A 20,125-nucleotide genomic window follows, 5' to 3' on the forward strand; every position below is an offset into this window, starting at 1 on the left:
TTCCACTCAGCGTTCTTTAGCTATTCCTGTGGGGTTAGTGTCCTGGTCCATAAATCAATTCCCTTCCAGGTTCAGTCGTCCAGTATCGACCCTGACGGCCTCTTTATCTGCATATACTGTATTATCTTCACGCAGGAGTACCTGCTAATATCACTATATTTACACCTCCACCTTATAGCAGTGTGGCGTTGAGAGGCGCCCTGACTTTTATTAATAGTAACACTGATATACCAGTCATTATGGTGGGAGATTTCAACAATACTATTCATCCCTACTGGGATAGATATGGGGGGGGGGGGGGGGGGGGGCACAGGCGGATGATGATGGCCCTGTATCAGCCTTTGGTGGTGGAGGTGAAGTACTTCACTCGGGCTTTGACTGACCATTCTCCTTTGTTTTTGAGTCTGTCCATCACACCCGTGGTTTCCCATCTCTCAGCTGCTGTGGACGTTTAACTCTTTTTGGTTACAGGTAATCGACTGTTCCTACATTAGTTCTACTATGCAGGAGTATTTTACCCTGAATGTAGGCTCAGCGCAAGCGGGGTGGGTATGGGATGCCATGAAGGCTTGCTTAAGGGGGGTGCTTATTCAGGGGATTAGTAGAGCCAAACTTAAAAGCCGACAATTTGGAGAATTTTTGAGGGCCCGAGTTGGGGTGAAAGGGAAAAACTTTGTGGAAAAGGGCGACCAGTTTTCTTTATCTGTCTGGAAGGAGGCTCAAGAAGGAGGCTCAAGATGCATATAACTCGCATGTTGTGAAACTTTCCCGCACAAAGCAATCCTTCCAGCGACAGAAGTATTATCATGAGGGGGAGAAGACGGGCCACCTACTAGCCCTTGTGGCTAGGACACAGTCCAATTCGGCATATGTTACCAGCTTTACAGGGGGTGGATGGGACGGAAATTGTGGATAGCCAGGCTATAGTGTCTGTATTTAGCTCCTTTTATGCTGATTTTGTATCAGTCACGTCTAGGTTGTAATATGGAAGATATATCATCATATTTACATGGGTTATCCTTGCCTAGGCTGTCAGATTCAGATAGAAAGTACCTTAATAGACTGTTACAGTTGCTGGAAATTGAGGAGGCGGTGTTTTCTATGGCAAATAATAAATCACTGGGTACTGATGGACTGCCGGTAGAAATTTATAAGAAGTTTGGAGATGTCTTACTGCCCCATTTGCAGGTTTAGCAGGATGCCTCAGAAACGGGGACGCTTCCGGGATCCGAGCAGTAGGCGATTATAGTTGATCTCCCTAAGCTGGGTAAAAACACTCTTCTCCCGGATTTATACCGACCCATATCATTGTTACCCACAGACATAAAGATACTAGCTAAGGGGCTGGATATGTGCCTTTCGAAAGTTGTCTCTTCACTATTACATATGGATCAGTCTGGATTCTTGACGGATAAGTCCACGGTGATTAACATCAGACGCCTTAATCTAAATATGCAGATTCCGGTGGACAACCCAGGGAATAGAGTCATCTGTTCCCTAGATGCCGCTAAGGCATTCGATAGTATTGAGTGGGAGTATCTATAAGAGGTGCTGGAGAGGCTTGGTTTGGGGGATAGTTTCATAGCATGGGTGTGGCTGTTATATGGTAGGCCTACAGCGCGGGTGAGGGTGAACGGATATCTATCAGTGGGATTTTGGCTCTATAGGGGAACCAGGCAGGGATGCCCTTTGTCTCTGTTACTGTTTTCCCTAGCCATCGAGCCATTGGCGGCTATTGTTAGGAGGCATGACGGGATTGTAGGGTTTAGCTGGAGCGGGTCACAGGAGAAAATTGCCTTATATGCGGATGATGCCTTGCTGTTCTTGGCCGAGGCTAGGGAGTCCCTACCAGAGATTATGGATGTAATCTGTGTTTTTGGACGCTACTCTGGCTTGGTTATCAAGTGGAGAAAATCGTCCCTCCTTCCTATAGATAATGTGGATAACTCTGTGATCTATGCTCAGTCAGGACTGCAGGTGGTCAGTGAATTTAAGTATTTGGGGGTGATGGTGTCTAGGAAACTCACGGAATATGAGCAGCTCAATTTATCCCCCCTCATGGTCAGATTCAAACAGAAAATGCAAGTATGGTCTAAGCTGCCACTGTAAGTGGTAGGATGTATCAATCTTATTAAGAAGATCTGGATGCCACAGCTACTTTATCTACTACATAATTCCCCCATATGGTTGCCTCTCAGGTTTTTCCACTCAATTAATAAGCTGTTTAGGGAGCTTATATGGAATGGGGGCTCGGAACAGTTGCGGCTGGAGACACTGCAAAGAAGTAAAATGAAGGGGAGGTTGGCTCTTCCGAATCCATGGGTGTAACATATGAGGGACTAAGAAAGGAAGGAGGGAGATACCCAAAGTAGGTTACTAAAAGGATTCTTGGCAGTACCAAATTTATATGAAGCGTTAGAGGCAGATAAGTTGAAAATGTCAGGTCAGGCGTTCCCTACGTTGCGTCTCTTGCATAAGACATGGTGGAAAGTGAGGGACCTACAGGGCATAAAGGGCATCACGCAGTATACTTCAATATGGGACACTTCATGGTTGCCACATCTGGGCTCCCTACAGGGTATCGGGGGTTGACGTCATAGGGTCATTATCAGAGTTCACCAACGCCTTGATCATAATGTTCTCAAAACTTATGAGCAACTTCAGGCAGAAACTGGTTTACTGTCCTCAGACTTTTATAGATATTTACAACTGCGCCATGCCTTCTGGGCTAATCATGCTGACAGAATGTTGAGCAGCATATACCAAAACAAAATCATTGCCCTGGTAGACTGGAGGAATTCCTCATCTGGGGTTGTCTCTCTGCTCTATCAGGCTATACTAGACCGATTTTTGAAAGATTACCCAGTGATTAGTAGGACAAAATGGGAAGTAGAGGTGGGGCCGTTAGAGGAAAACCAGTGGCAAGGAGATATTGGAGAGGACTCCACAGCTCTCACTTAGTGAAGCCCATAGGATTTACAGAACCCCTCAGTTTCTGTTTAACATAGGACTTTATTTGGATTCCAAATGTCCGCGTTGTGAGGAGGTGGATGCGGGTATGTTACACATGCTGTGGTCATTCTCGGCCCTGGAGGGCTTTTGGCGTGCTGCATCTCATTAACTCTCTATACGAAGTTACATTGGATGTGACCCCATTTGTTTGTGTATTGAGATATGTGGAGTATCTGCCAATCACTGAACCCAGACAGGTGGCCAGAATGTTATATATGGCTCGCAAGCTGATTGCCAAGCATTGGCTAGATGAGTGTAGTCCTAGTAGAACCGAATATATAGCCAAGATTAACCAAGGCTAATCAATTTTGAAAGAGCGGTTTATAGAAAGAGGGGTGCGATGACCAAATTTGAGAAACTGTGGACTCCTTGGATTGAAACCCCCAGGGCTGGCATCCAGGGAACTCCAGAGATACCGTCTGGGACTGGTGTGACTGGTACTAATGCCTGATGTGTATAGCTGGATCCGTGATTGGCGGTCTCTTGCAGGATTTAGGGAATGTCTCTCCACTATTTAATAAGGGGAAGTTGTGTCTGATAACAAAATGTACTTTTACCCACAGGATCAAGGTTCGGCGCAGTATTGTTGAAAGTGCTGTGTGTATTTATCACAAAGACATTATGGTGGAGTCGGGTGGTGAGGAATGGGGAGGATGGAGAGCATCATCAAGATGTTATGAGGGGGGAGGGTATGGGGGTGTTGGGGGTTTGTGTTTGTAAAATCTTAAATATGTTAATAAAAAATTACTTAATTCAAAAAGGAGACGATTACAGCAGACTAACACATTAACCCGTACATCCTTAGGAAACGGTCCCAAAAATTTCCCTCTCTATCAATTTTTCCAGCGGTGGACCTTTTTGGGAAATCGGTTGCAAATGAATTTTCAAAAATGTCCAAAAACAAGACACATGATATTTTAACATCTGATCAACGTCAGAGCTTGAAGAAGTTACAGTCTTTGAAAGACGTTATCTTCAAGCCGGCTGATAAAGGGAGCAATGTAGTTATTTGGCCCCGGAAAATGGATGAGATGGAAGCCTACCATCAGTTAAGAAATGTGTCCTGTTATAAAAAACTCACTTTCAACCCTATCTCTTCTTACAGTAATTTATTACTGGATCTTTTGAGGGGAGCGGTGGAGAATGGAATATTTTCTCAACAATTACAGGAGACATTGATTGTAGAATGTAACAAAATCCCTAGGTAGACCAATAATATTTTGAAAAATGTTTGCAAATTTTTGGACTACAAATTAAAACTGCTAGTTGAGGTTCTACCATCCTACATTCATGATCATGACACCTCGGATCTACTCCAAAAGATTGATGGTATCCATGTTGATTCGGAAATGATACTTGTGACATGTGACGTTGAGTCACTTTATACTAACATCAAACATAAAGACGGTATTAAAGCAGTTTCCTACTTTTTATCTATGAGTAACAACGATAGTAAAATGTCTAAGTGTCTTGGTGACTTGCTACACTTTGTGTTGACACACAATTTTTTCACCTTTAATGGCTCCTTCTACCTACAGCTCCAGGAGAAAGCTTTGGGGGCGGCCTTTGCGCCCTCGTATGCTTATTTGTTCCTGGGGCTGTGGGAGAGGGAGCTCTTCATGTCAGATCGGAATGTGTCAATGGATCGGGTAATTTTTTGGGCCCGGTACATTGACGACATTTTTTTGATCTGGCATGCTGCGTCTGACTGACACACTTCAGCAATTCATTAAGAACCTTAATGACAATGAATATAATATTAATTTGACCTTTAATTATGATCCCCAAAAAATTTATGGATTAATAAAATGTTACGATACAATGTGACGAATCTGGTTTCCTACAGACAGATGTCTATTATAAGGAGACATCCGTGAATTTATTATTACATGCAACATCTTCCCACCCCAAACAAACAATAAGAGGAATCCTGATTGGTCAATTTATCCAAATTAGGCGGATTTGCTCAAATAATGATAATTTCGAACACCAAGCAGATATCCTTAGGAAGCGTTTTCTTGAAAGGGGATATGGTAAAATGGCTATAGAGAAGGCCTGTAATAGGGCTAAAATGATAACACGTGTGAATTTGATTCATTAAAAATTGAAAAAGGATTCAAGAGATACGGTGAGATACATCACTAATTATCACTGTCAATGGGAAAATATGCGTAAACTGAAGGGGCGTTTTTGGCCAATTCTTAGAACAGATCCCACATTGGAAAAATTCTTGACTACCTTTCCAGCCCTTGTGGCTAGGAGGTCAAAGAATTTGAGGGACTTTTTGGTCAAATTCTTATACTCTCTTCAAGTGAAGGGGGCACCGTTTGGGACTAAAGGACCGAAATGGGGATGTTCTCCATGCGGAAAATGTGCTGCATGCCCAAATATCGAAGAAGCTATTGACTTTACTGATTCCACTCAGACAAAAAATCAGATTACCCACACTATTTCATGTACGACAAAAGCTGTGGTCTATTATGCGACTTGTCCATGTCCTAAGATTTACATTGGCCTTACCACTAGGGAATTGAAAACACGGGTTAGGGAACATGTTCGAGACATAGTGAAGGCCAGGAAAAATGTTGATTTAGTTGATTTGAAACCAATTCCCCAAAAATTTTAAGATTTGTCATGCGAGTAATCCCTCTTCTTTAGGGGTTCGGGGAATTGATTGTGTAGATTTAGGTATGCGTGGGGGTAACGTTATGAATTTATTGGCACAGCGAAACAAAATGAATTTGGACCCTGGATACGATGCAACCCAAATGATGTTCTGGGTTTTGCCCCATTCCCATGAATATGTCTATTTCATGTTTTAATTGTATATTTACTTTTTTTTATTTTATCCTTGTTTTTATGCTTTTTATATGTATATTTACATTTACTGTTTATTTGTTCTTTTCTTGTATACTATGTGGATCCTCTTTTGTTACATTGATACGGACACCATGATGGACTTCTAGGAGATGATATGCGAAATGGATTGTTTTGCTTGACAATAAAATTAATATATATTATATATATATATACAGACGTGGACAAAATTGTTGGTACCCTTTGGTCAATGAAAGAAAAAGTCACAATGGTCACAGAAATAACTTTAATCTGACAAAAGTAATAATAAATTAAAATTCTATAAATGTTAACCAATGAAAGTCAGACATTGTTTTTCAACCATGCTTCAACAGAATTATGTAAAAAAATAAACTCATGAAACAGGCATGGACAAAAATGATGGTACCCCTAACTTAATATTTTTTTGCGCAACCTTTTGAGGCAATCACTGCAATCAAACGCTTCCTGTAACTGTCAATGAGACATCTGCACCTCTCAGCAGGTATTTTGGCCCACTCCTCATGAGCAAACTGCTCCAGTTGTGTCCGGTTTGAAGGGTGCCTTTTCCAGACTGCATGTTTCAGCTCCTTCCAAAGATGCTCAATAGGATTGAGGTCAGGGCTCATAGAAGGCCACTTTAGAATAGTCCAATTTTTTCCTCTTAGCCATTCTTGGGTGTTTTTAGCGGTGTGTTTTGGGTCATTGTCCTGTTGCAAGACCCATGACCTGCGACTGAGACCAAGCTTTCTGACACTGGCTAGTACATTTCTCTCTAGAATTCCTTGATAGTCTTGAGATTTCATTGTACCCTGCACAGATTCAAGACACCCTGTGCCAGACGCAGCAAAGCAGCCCCAGAACATAACAGAGCCTCCTCCATGTTTCACAGTAGGGACAGTGTTCTTTTCTTGATATGCTTCATTTTTTCGTCTGTGAACATACAGCTGATGTGCCTTGGCAAAAACTTCGATTTTTGTCTCATCTGTCCACAGGACATTCTCCCAGAAGCTTTGTGGCTTGTCAACATGTAGTTTGGCATATTCCAGTCTTGCTTTTTTATGATTCGTTTTCAACAATGGTGTCCTCCTTGGTCGTCTCCCATGTAGTCCACTTTGGCTCAAACAACGACGGATGGTGCGATCTGACACTGATGTTCCTTGAGCATGAAGTTCACCTTGAATCTCTTTAGAAGTCTTTCTAGGCTCTTTTGTTACCATTCGGATTATCCGTCTCTTAGATTTGTCATCAATTTTCCTCCTGCGGCCACGTCCAGGGAGGTTGGCTACAGTCCCATGGATCTTAAACTTATGAATAATATGTGCAACTGTACTCACAGGAACATCTAGTTGCTTGGAGATGGTCTTATAGCCTTTACCTTTAACATGCTTGTCTATAATTTTCTTTCTGATCTCTTGAGACAGCTCTTTCCTTTGCTTCCTCTGGTCCATGTCGAGTGTGGTACACACCATATCACCAAACAACACAGTGATTACCTGGAGCCATATATATAGGCCCAATGGCTGATTACAAGGTTGTAGACACCTGTGATGCTAATTAGTGGACACACCTTGAATTAACATGTCCCTTTGGTCACATTATGTTCTGTGTTTTCTAGGGGTACCATCATTTTTGTCCATGCCTGTTTCATGAGTTTATTTTTTTACATAATTCTGTTGAAGCATGGTTGAAAAACAATGTCTGACTTTCATTGGTTAACATTTATAGAATTTTAATTTATTATTACTTTTGTCAGATTAAAGTTATTTCTGTGACCATTGTGACTTTTTCTTTCATTGACCAAAGGGTACCAACAATTTTGTCCACGTCTGTATATTTTTTATGAATTGTATATCTTTTTATTATTATTTATTGTCATTCACTGGATTATGTTGTGTATTTGAAAATAAATAAGTTTGTGTTATTTTTTCACTTGTTACAGTCATGTAGTATATATATTACTTTTTTACACTCATTTCACTTTACACATTTATAAACTATTCACATATTTTGATATATTTTTAAATTTTAAAATTTGTCACTTTTTATTAGTCATAATCATGTAATATTGTCATAGTATGCAATATTAGGTAGAATAATGTAATCACATTATCACATAACTGCACATTATGTAATGTTGTTATATTGTTAATTATGTAATAGTGTTTTAATTATGTATATTTTTTACACTTTTAATTATGTGATTATCACATCTACATTTTTCTGAAAATAATTTCATAATTATGTGTTTTATTTATTTATTATAGCATCATGATATTTCTCATTTTTGTCATCATATGTTTAATCCTATGTATCTGTCATAGTCGTGGCTCCTTTATACCTGTGGTTAAATGATATATATTGTATATTGCCAGTCTTCATCTTCTGATTCTGCTTCTTTACAGCATTATTCCTGTTATATACATTGTTTGTGTATTGAATGCTATTGTTGATAAGGCGCGGCGATGTGACTGGTTGTCTCGTGACTGCTACGCACCATGGGGATTTTATTGTGGGTGTTTGTGCGGCGTGGTCACGTGACTGTTTATCGCGTGATTACTACGCGCCATGAGTATTCAGTTGTGGGCGTTCTTTTGTGTATGGTCACTTAATGGTGACGCGGGCGTTCACGTGGCTGGCCATCACGTGACCGTCGCGTGTCACTGTAGCTAGCTTACACAGCCGATCACCAGACTGGCCATCGGGTGCTCGGCGTACGCTTCCAGCCACATGCAGTTGGCGTCCGTCTGTGCAGATACATGTGGTTGTATATACATCTTTTAATGTACACATGCGGATTCACTTATGCTAATTAATTGATAACCACTGATTGGTGGGCTGAGCGTTTAAATGAGCATATTTTCTAGGTGAACCTTGCCCCCAGATGAAGGTGTTGCCGAAACGCGCGTCGGGGTGTGCGGTTCTCCTGAGGTGACTTCCCTGATAATGGGTATGTGATGGGTTATTGTTATACTCTAAATGAGGGGTGCTTCTTTTATATATTGTATATTGTAATACACTAGTAATTACTATTTTATACCATTGCTATTTATATATTGGTGGTCAAGGGGTATTTATTACTCTTTGCATCTCTCCTCTTTATACCAGTATTGTACCTATGTAAAACTTCCCTCAGGTGTATACATCACCTACTTTCTGATGTATTTATGTCTCTATTCTAGTTGTGTTTTATATGTATATTTAATAAAGATTAATATTTATTTGAGGCCTTCTTAGACTCAGCTATTTTTGTGTAGGTGTATCCATTCCATGTTGAGTGGTCTTGTTAAGGGGTTGTTATGTTGCCCACTATTGGTGTTGGGCATGTGTCTAACTTAATTGCCAGTAACCTGTATTTATTAATCAATAGTTATCTGACCTAAGCCACGTAGTGATGAGTGTTGTGCTCTGAAAATGTTCTTTCGCCTTTTACACGAGGCGTTCTGAGCTGAGATGTCTCACGGATACATGAAAATAAACCAAAAATTAGCTGCTGTAGATCAGTATTGACTGCCAGCTCTAATAAGCCTCACGTATTTTCTACACTGGAATAAAGGTGTGAGGCTAAACACAACCCTGCTAACCTGTGCATATGTGGATCAAAATTTTACCGCTTGAATTCTATATTCTGTAGTAGTCAGTGTCTGTTTACCGATATCCCTCAGTGCTCATGTAAAAATGCCAACTACAGCACCCCTTTAACAACCCAATTATGCCAACTATCCTTGGAAATAACGGTGGCCATAGTTATGAAGATCCCCTGACAGTCTGAAGCTCATCATGATGCCCAGCAGACCCCCTCTGTGGTGGTCAGTCACTTTATGTAGGTGTTTATTAATCATTGTATAGCGGTATTATATTTTTGGAGTATGGGAGGAAACCCACACAAACACGGGGAGAACATACAAACTCCACGCAGATGTTATCCCTGATCAAATTCGACCCCAGTGCTAACCACTGAGCCACCATGAAGCAACTATGTGGTGGCATTTCAGTCACAGCATTTTGGCATTATTCAGTTATTGCATGGTATCATTTAATGACTGTAGGAAGGTGTCTTTTAATCAATTCAGGACAATATTATTTAGTCACTTCATTGTGATATTATTCAGTCACAATGCCCATGATTCCTCAAGACTGACGTCTGCTGTGTCAGTCGTGATGGGGCCTGCTCTGTCATAAGAGACAATTAGGTCACACACCATTCAGTCACTGTGTGGTGATATTTATTTAGTCACTGTATTGTAGTATTATCTAGTCACTGTGTGGTGGTATAATTTTGTCATTGTATTGTGATATTATATTGTCGTTCTTTGGTGGTATTATTCAGTCAGTATGTGGTTTTATTATTATTTAGCGCAAGAAAATTTAGACTAGGACCTTCAGAATCACAGGTGCATATCCATGAAGCAAACATAATTACAAAAAACAAAATGGCTGCACACCGTTATATATACAAACAATAGAGCTAAGAAATGGGGGTCATTCTGGATAAAAGTAGTACAATACCGACTATAAATGAGTAATGGAAGCTCTTAGCGCACATACGTGTCGGCCCATCTACCAGGCGTCAAGGTGGCTTCCGCAGATGGGTCCCTAACACTAAATATACTGCCTCACTTTGGACTATCTTAAGCCTACAATTTTCAGGGCAGTGTAGGAACCAGCTACAAACGTATTCTGCTCAGAAGTCCCAGGTAGATGGGCGTGTTCAGTCTAAAAGATGTGCTACCCTCAATATATTGCAAAAAAATTTAGACTAGAACCTTCAGAATCACAGGTGCATATCCATGAAGCAAACATAATTACAAATCACAAAATAACTGCACACCGTTATATATACAAACAATAGAGCTAAGAAATGGGGGTCATTCTAGATAAAAGTGGTACACTACTGACTGTAAATGAACAATGGAAGCTCTTAGCGCACATACGTTTCGGGCCCATCTACAAGGCGTCAAGGTGTCTTCCGTATGTGCGCTAAGAGCTTCCATTATTCATGTATACACATTTATAGTACCAATTTTATCTAGAATGACCCCCATTTCTTAGCTCTATTGTTTGTATATATAATGGTGTGCAGCCATTTAGTTTTTTTGTAATTATGTTTGCTTTATGGATATGCACATGTGATCCTGAAGGTTTTAGTCTATCAATAAAGTCCATCAATAAAGTGCATTCCTATGGCATAAATGATGACTCAGAAATAAGTTCAATTGTAATCGACTTATCAGGTTTAGGAAATTGTCAGTTGAGGAGTTTTCTCTTTAGGGTTGACACGTTACACTCAAGACTTCTTATAATAGTTCTAAGTTTAATCTATAGCACTCTGGTACTAAATATGCTGTTGTCTACTTATCTTGAACTATCTAATAAGGGCGTTCTCGCTCGTGGCAGGCATCAGTCTTCTGCTACATTATTTGCAGGATGCTCTCCTGAAATAATCAGATTTTTTGGTTTCCACTATATCCCGGAAGGCTTCTAGTGAATAAGGACAATTCTGAGCACTAATTATCCATTCGTGTCCCGGCACTTGGAAAGTTGCTCTCAGGCACTTGTGCTGATGAGGTCTATAAGCTAGATTCAGCTGTAACCCTCACTAGGCTTACTTCATATTTAGACAGTAGACTTACTGTCTGGTGCTTGGTTGCTGTGGTTGTCTTCTCCAGGCTTGATCAGGGCCCAGAGGAAAGAAAAACAGCTACATGTTGATTTAGGCCTGTTTCTCTCCTCCGTGAAATTGCTTCTCTTCCTCTCACTAACTACTTAATTTCCTGTTGTACTCTACATTCTGTTCTAAGCTAGACACACCCAAAGCTTTATATAGTGTGGTGCCAGCACCACCTAGGGGCGAATAGGTGGAATGACAATGCCAGACTGATAATGTGAAATATCATACATTAGATAATAAATAAGCAGATGGTTAAAGTGTACTTTTCATAAAAATGTGGGATGCTACACTTTGCTTGGCTGCCTAAGAGGCCTTGGATAATGTTCCTCTGGGTCTCTGGGAAAAATATATGAAAATGAGCACATCTTACATCTGTTGGCAACAGGTAGGCTTCGAAAAGCTAATGTGAATATCTTTCCCAGAAACACAGAGGGGCATTGCCTGGTCTACAATACATTGCACATGTACATGGCATACTAGGTGCTCTCCATAATGAGAAAGAGTACCCCTCTCTCAGACATTGCATATACAGTGGATATAAAAAGTCTACACACCCCTGTTAAAATGTCAGGTTTCTGTGATGTAAAAAAAGAGACAAAGATAAATCATTTCAGAACTTTTTCCACCTTTAATGTGACCTATAAACTGTACAACTCAATTGAAAAAAAAACGGAAATCTTTTAGGTAGAGGGAAGAAAAAATATAAAAATAAAATAATATGGTTGCATATGTGTGTATACCCTTAAACTAGTACTTTGTTCAAGCACTCAGTCTTTTTGGGTATGAGTCTATCAGCATGGCACATGTTGACTTTGCAAGATTTGCCCACTCTTCTTTGCAAAAACACTCCAAATCTGTCAGATTGCAAGGCCACCTCCTGTGCACAGCCCTCTTCAGATCACCCCACAGATTTTCAATCGGATTCAGGTCTGGGCTCTGGCTGGGCCATTCCAAAACTTTAATCCACTTCTGGTGAAGCCATTCCTTTGTTGATTTGGATGTATGCTTTGGGTCGTTGTCATGCTGAAAGATGACGTTCCTCTTCATGTTCAGCTTTCTAGCAGAAGCCTGAAGGTTTTGTGCCAATATTGACTGGTATTTGGAACTGTTCATAATTCCCTCTAGCTTAACTAAGGCCCCAGTTCCAGCTGAAGAAAAACAGCCCCTTGGCATGATGCTGCCACCACCATGCTTCACTGTGGGTATGGTGTTCTTTTGGTGACGTGCAGTGTTGTTTTTGCGCCAAACATATCTTTTGGAATTATGGACAAAAAGTTCAACCTTGGTTTCATCAGACCATAACACCTTTTCCCACATGCTTTTGGGAGACTTCAGATGTGTTTTTGTAAAATGTAGCCTGGCTTGGATGTTTTTCTTCGTAAGAAAAGGCTTTTCTCTTGCCACTCTACCCCATAGCCCAGACATACGAAGAATACGGGAGATTGTTGTCACATGTACCACACAGCCAGTACTTGCCAGATATTCCTGCAGCTCCTTTAATGTTGCTGTAGGCCTCTTGGTCGCCTCCCAGACCAGTTTTCTTCTCGTCTTTTCATCAATTTTGGAGGGACGTCCAGTAATTGGTAATGTCACTGTTGTGCCATATTTTCTCCACTTGATGACTGTTTTCACTGTGTTCCATGGTATATCTAATGCCTTGGAAATTCTTTTGTACCCTTCTCCTGACTGATACCTTTTAACAATGAGATCCCTCTGATGCTTTGGAAGCTCTGTGGACCATGGCTTTTGCTGTGGGATGCGACTAAGAAAATTTCAGGAAAGACCAACTAGAGCAGCTGAACTTTATTTGGGGTTAATCAGAGGCACTTTAAAAGATGGCTGACTCCTATTTAACATGATTTTGAATGTGATTGCTTAATTCTGAACACAGCTACATCCCCATTTATGCAACCACATTATTTTAGTTTTTTTCCCTCCACCTAAAAGATTTCAGTTTGTTTTTCAATTGAGTTGTACAGTTTATAGGTCACATTAAAGGTGGAAAAAGTTCTGAAATGATTTATCTTTGTCTCATTTTTTTTTACATCACAGAAACCTGACATTTTAACAGGGGTGTGTAGACTTTTTATATCCACTGTATATTACCGAAAATTCCTGTGAACCTAAAATTAACCGACACTTGACAGGCACGCTCATCTCTAAATGGAACCATTAGATATATGATCCATTCTGCTGTCTGTAAAGCGGTACTCGCACTGGCTAGATATGACTCCTCAGCAGCCTGGCCATCACTTTCATTCTGTAAAGCTGAGTAACAGTAAAAATAAAATCACAAAGCAATGGCTCATATCGAGACCTGTAAGTTCCTAGAGGGAATTCTAAATATAAAGTGCAGCGGCTGGCTTGGATATATATGAAATGATCGTTGTTTGCATTGTTCCTTGGCTATATGCAGCTGTGTGCAGTAAATACGCTTGCCTCCCGCAAGATCAGTCATCACTGTGTATTCATAGGATGTTAAATATGTATTGCTATAACCTATAAGCTGATAAATGTCATGTTACAAAACTTACCAAGAGATTCCTTCTCAGCTAACTACACAAAGGAAAAGTTAACAAAAATAAATATTCTTCTCTTACCCTTAAAGTGAGCCGTTCAACAAGAAATTTACTGTTAATACCTTGTAAGGCTAGCTCAGCTGAACGTAATGATATCTTTCACGTAGCGATCCATTGTTTCATTCTAGAGAAAAAGTAATTTTAATACATATGCGATTGAGCAGTAAAGCGCATTGAGGGCGGGCCTAAGCCACTCAGTGCACCCTTGCTCCTCCTGCTTCCTCTGTTAGCCCCTCCCTCCCTCAAGGCAAAATGACTATGCAGGAACCTGGCCCTGCACAAACAACAAATGTTTACCTACAGTGCCTCCACAGGTGAAATAAAGAATTACACAGTTGTAATTCAAACCATGTAATGCATGGATGTTATGGATCCTCCAGAGTAATGGATGCATTTTTAGTTACTATGGCTAATAAATAAGAGGTCTGAAGAGGAAACCATCTTAGTTAACCATAATAGTGTATTTTAAAAAAAAATTGTGTAATTTTTAAAAAATATTAAAAAAATTTTTAAATACAACATCTTCAACAAATGTGAAATCATTAGGATTGTTCCTCAAAGCTTTTACCTCTAGGGTTGACAATAGTGTAGAATCTGGTCACTCCGTTGACTTTTATTCCTTAATTGGGTAGTCTCACTTCAGTAACAAGCATTTATCAAGTAGACAAAGTTAATACCAAGGCACTAATGTATTGTGACTCTCCTTTGCACGCTGATTTATTTTTTCATTGCATTATACACTGCTTGTGCAGCGTGCCCCTGAGGAGCCGGAGTAGAGATAGGGAGTGGTAGTGGCCCTGATGAGATGCTGTGTCACGGTGTACTACCTCAGACTGTTGCTCTCAAGCGATCGGTGCAGTGGAAAGGTGGTATAAAGAATCAGGCCAGAAGTAGAATAATAAAAGTCTCTCTTTACTTACTGCAAGATACAGTAGGAGTTGTAGTACTTCTAGCAGTAGTTGTACAGTTGTACAGTGCAATTTCTCTCCCCAGATGATGAATTATGGTGACTCCTGATGATGAATTATGGTGACTCACTGTAAGCTGACACTTGTGACTGTAGGTGTCCACTATGAAATAAAGACTTTTGAAGTTTGCCTGAAATGAACTTTGGTGATGGGTGTCTTAATACATTTTCCTTCACATGCAGCAGGTTCTGTATAGCTGTGGTTTCTGATTCACTCTGCTTATTGTAAAAGCTTTAGCTTTGAAGTTATCTGTAGCTGTGGACTTTGCAGTCTCCCCGGAGTAGTGTTCCTCACAGATGGAGCTTGATCTCTAGTCCCTGAGGCTCTACAGAGTGGGAGCAGATTGTTGTGCTCCCTCAGTCCTCCTTCCATTGTAGCTCTGTCCTTCTTAACAGGAAGTATGACCAGCCCACTCCTACCTAAGAGGGGAGAAATGGGATGGTTAGTCCCATCCCTATTGACAACCCTACCCCACCTCCTGTTGTACAGTGCAAACATTACCGATAGCATGGAAAAACATAACATAACTTTGTACTAAACTCGAATCCAGGGGTTACGACCACCCTCCAATCCAGCAGTGGTGGCCATACTTGCACACTACAGGAAAAGGCTCTCTATAGGAAAAGCCCCTCCGGTGACCTGGACAGTGAGAATGCACATAGGCTGGTGCTTTTTTCCTAAAGTGTACAAAAAGCCCAACCACCATTGCTGGATTGCAAGGTGTGGTCTTAACGCCTAGAAGCAATCAGTGTATAATGTGATAGAAAAATTAATCCAGCCAGCCAAGGAGGCAATATGGACAACCAAAATACATTAGTAAGTGCCTTGTATTCACTTTCTCTAAATAATAAAATGATAATTTTATTTTGCTGAAGTGAGACAACTTCTTTAAACACCACTACTGAATTAAACAGTTAACTTACAATTCAAGATGAAAAGACTTCTGTTCAGTCAATTTTCAAAGGCTCCCTCACACCTCCCACCGCCTGCCTTTCACACCAGCTTTTTTTATTCCCTGACAGATGCCAGTGCATTCATTTTACCCTTTAAATCTTCCCCGAATGCGCTGTCAATTTCATCTTTATTTATTTAAAGATAAAGCATCAGAGAGGTTCGGTAATTTCAAAGCTTTACTTTCCTTGTACACTTCTTGGGTAGCGATCAGATATGTGTAGTAAAAAAGAGGCGTAAAGCTAAAATGTAACATGAAATCTTCATTAATGATGGACATAGTGTATGGAGGATGGGAATCTCTTCATATGTATGTACAGGTAAGCATCACACGGGAGCCATTTCTGTACAGGCATGAGGTGTTTTTCCAATTGATCGACATCGTAGGATGTCTTGCTAAGTGTAAAGCTGCTGAAATTTTTTTTTTTTCTAGAATAGAAATTCAAAGCTTCTGGGCCCAGTAATATATCTTACATATACAATACTGGTGTCTTCTTTTGTGGCAGAAGGGCCTCTGAGCCTCCTCCAGCATCAGAACCTGGGTAGAATTGCAGCAAGCCCCAGAGGAGTGGGTGCAGAGAATTGGAGTAGGTAGTGATCCTGATGAAGTGTTGTGTCACGGTGTACTCCCTCAGGCCGTTGCTCCCTGGGGATCGGTGCAGTAGAACTATAGTATTGAAGAATGAAGCCAGAATTGTAAGTAACAAAGTCTTTTTTTTACTAAGTGCAACATAGAACTTCAAATCCATTCAATAGCAGCTGATTTTCTGGCACCATCTTCTGTATGATGGGTGTCTTAGCTGTAGTCCCTTACATCCCAGCAGTGTCCTCAAATGCTGGCTAGTAGCTTGTTCACTCTGCTGTCTGTCTTCTCAAGGATTCACTTGGGGCTTAGGATAAGGTTGATTTCTCTAGATCATCTGTATCAAGGCCAGGAGCTTAGACGTGTGCTTCCTCTCCTCTTTTCTGTAGCTCCACAGGAATTCCTCTTCCTGGTAGGAAGCAGGACCCACTCCCACCAAAAAGGGAGGAAAATGGTGGATAGCTCTGTTTCTGGTTAACCTTTGCCATTCATGTCCTTACTGGTACATAACAATACATAATAAAACTATATACAATGGTAGTACCCCCAGGTCTGCAGCAATCTATTGGGAAGTGTGGAGAGGAGTATGGGAGTGGTAGTGGTCTTGGTGGTAGAAGTTGTCACAGTACTCATGGTAGCCATGAGTCCCCTCCCTCACTCCCAGGGCTGGCACAGGCATGAGAGGGACCACAGATAGAGCGGTAGTTGTTTCTCCCAGGGCACACCCTGGATGATGGAAGATGGGGTGCCCTTAATGTAGCCATGTGGGTAAAAAGCAGGAGACCAGAGCAAGTACAGTGCAGTTAAACAAGGTAGAAGAGACTCTTTACTGGAGTACACATCTATACACACTTCCACACACAATGGAGGCAAAAATTGAGTTCCAACAATTTCTGATTGAACCATGGGGTACCTCCCAAGCTCCTCTGAGATACTAATCCTTACATAACAATTCCTTATATACAATGCCAGCTGGAAGAGGGAGTGCACATAAGTCCAAATTTTCTTCTATAATTCATTATGGTGCAGACTCCAAAAGCCCCAATGCCAGCTGCCCACTTGTAGGAAAGGGTGGTCGGAAACCAGAAAACCTGACCAGAGCTATGAGGTCTTTTACCTGTAGATTTGTGTTACCCTCACAGATGAAAACCTTGTGCTTCCTCTTCACCCGATCATAAGTCTATGGGGTCCACCAGAGTCTGCAGGGCATCAAACTGTCTGGTGTTGACTGATAGGACTAGAAGTAGCTCCTTCAGCAGCCTTGGTTCAACACACAATGAACTCGGAGAGGCAAGGATAGGCCAGCCTAAGGGCTTGCGCTCTGTCTTCCTTCTAGGCAGCATCTTAAGAGCTGGGTTAAACCACGGTTAGCTTACAGCCTATGTTTAAAGTTATAACACAATGTATATGTCATGTAAATTACATTAACCAGTCCAGAACATCGGGAATATATCACATCACATAAATTGCTCTAGAATATCCCTGCTAGTGTGGTCTAGTGGGACACTGCATAATCACCCTCTATACCGATACCCCTAGCCTATACCAAGGCAGCTTTTGAACCATGGGTTGGATTACCGAATCTGAATACATGACTGTTGTACCAACAGGAATGCAATGGCCGACACATTGATCATGGCTCAGTACCGCTATAGCGGCTTGTGTACATGGCCAAGTTCTGCAGATCCGTGAAACGTCTTCCAGAGCCTGCCACAGGCCTATAATGTACTTGGGGATTTAATTTTATACAGAGGCAAACAGTTTATTTTATGACTTCTGTATAAATCTATGAGAAAAATACAGTATAACATATTCCATGAGTTGCCATATTACTTAGGTATTCTCCTCTACAAGCATTGCTCCTGGGGATGGGTATGGAAGGTAGATTTACCTTCTGATACAAAACTGCTAAAGAACTTCTGATAATTTGGCAAATTATTAATAACAGGATATAGAGGAAAATAAATGGGGTAAAGCACCTACTGTAAGCATAAAACAGCATTTATAAGATAGTCAGGGTTATCCTTGAAGGTGCTCTCTACTTTGTGCCAAAATTTGGCATAACATTTTCGGTGCAGACTGTCAAATCTTGTACCTCTTCCTTTTCCAATATGCCGAGCTAGACGCAGCTGATTATTCTTTTTGACACATTTGCTTCATAAATAGGACTAAAACGTGATGTGACATTACAGGTTAAGAATTGCGCCACATGTTAATGCAGTTTACGACAAGTACAGCGACCCGGCCACAAAGGCATGTGTGTGAGTGTCGGTGGTAGGATTAGTGTAGTAGTAGTTGTGGTACTCACAGTTCTAATAGTACCCAGGCCAACTGTGCAGTCATAGTAAAGGCACACCGGTTCTTCCTCTCAGGCCACACTATGGTTCTGGGGTTCTCCTGCCTGATGAATTTGAGGTGGAGGTTTTGGTGGTGAAGATTTTGTGCTGCAAGGCAATGATGAGAATAGTTCTTTAATGTAGATTTAACTGCAAACAGTTCAGGACAGTTCTTAGCATAGAAAGGACTGGCAGTTGGTACACAAAATACACTTTCACAAACAGTGTCAGACTGGGGTGCCTACTGCCCACCAGTAAAATTTATTCTAGGGGCCCACTCTACAGCTACATGCAAAAACTATCTGCTCACATAGCAGCAATAAAACACTCAATATGATTGATTAAGGCGGTCCATACAGCAACTTCGAGAAGGTGGGTCCCTGGGGAAAGGGAATACTGGATGGCCTGCCTCTGTATCTAGAAGTCTTTTTATGCCACCTGATGCATCTACAATAAATAATTAGGTGGTCTGTTTAATAATCTACCCATATTTTAATGAATATAGGCAAGCTGCTGTACTGGGGGACTGGGCGCCCAACTTTTGTAAGGGGCCCACCGAGGGATTCATCTGTTCCCCTGTGGCCCAGTCTGAGCTTGTTCACAAATGTTACATGTTTCACAGCTGCACAGGTAGATAATAAGCCAAAGTGTCGCTATAAAGTAGTCTTTTTAACTCTATGCTTCTCTAGCTGACTGACATAAGCATCCAGGCTGTGGAGTGTAATACTTCTTGTAAAGCAATGCAATGCAACCCACAGGACAGTTCCCTCTATTTCTCACAGTGGGCCATTATTTTGGTATTCTTAGGCGCCAGAGGCAATTCCTGAACGTGGATGCTGTAAAGCCAATAAGTCCTTTTAGACAGTTTATCTCTACTGGGTTTTCTCTACACTTCTATGTTACTTCTGGATTGCTTTTAAAATTGTTCCCTCTGGGCCAGTCTGGATGCAGTCAACTACATGTGCTGCTCTTACTACTGAGTCTAAGCTCAGACTGACTATTTCTATTACACTATACTCCTTCTAGAATGTTCCTCCCTGTATGAAGAGGGTTACACTAGCCCCATCAATTGGTGGCTATGGATATGGCCTAATAATACTATGTGCAAATACAGACAATGGCCATATTAAAGTAAAATACATTTTCTTAAACTTTCTCCCTTGCATTCTGCAATGTTCCACTGCCCTGGA

Source organism: Bufo gargarizans, chromosome 2 (genome assembly GCF_014858855.1).
Source record: "Bufo gargarizans isolate SCDJY-AF-19 chromosome 2, ASM1485885v1, whole genome shotgun sequence".
Taxonomy (NCBI): Eukaryota; Metazoa; Chordata; class Amphibia; order Anura; family Bufonidae; genus Bufo; species Bufo gargarizans.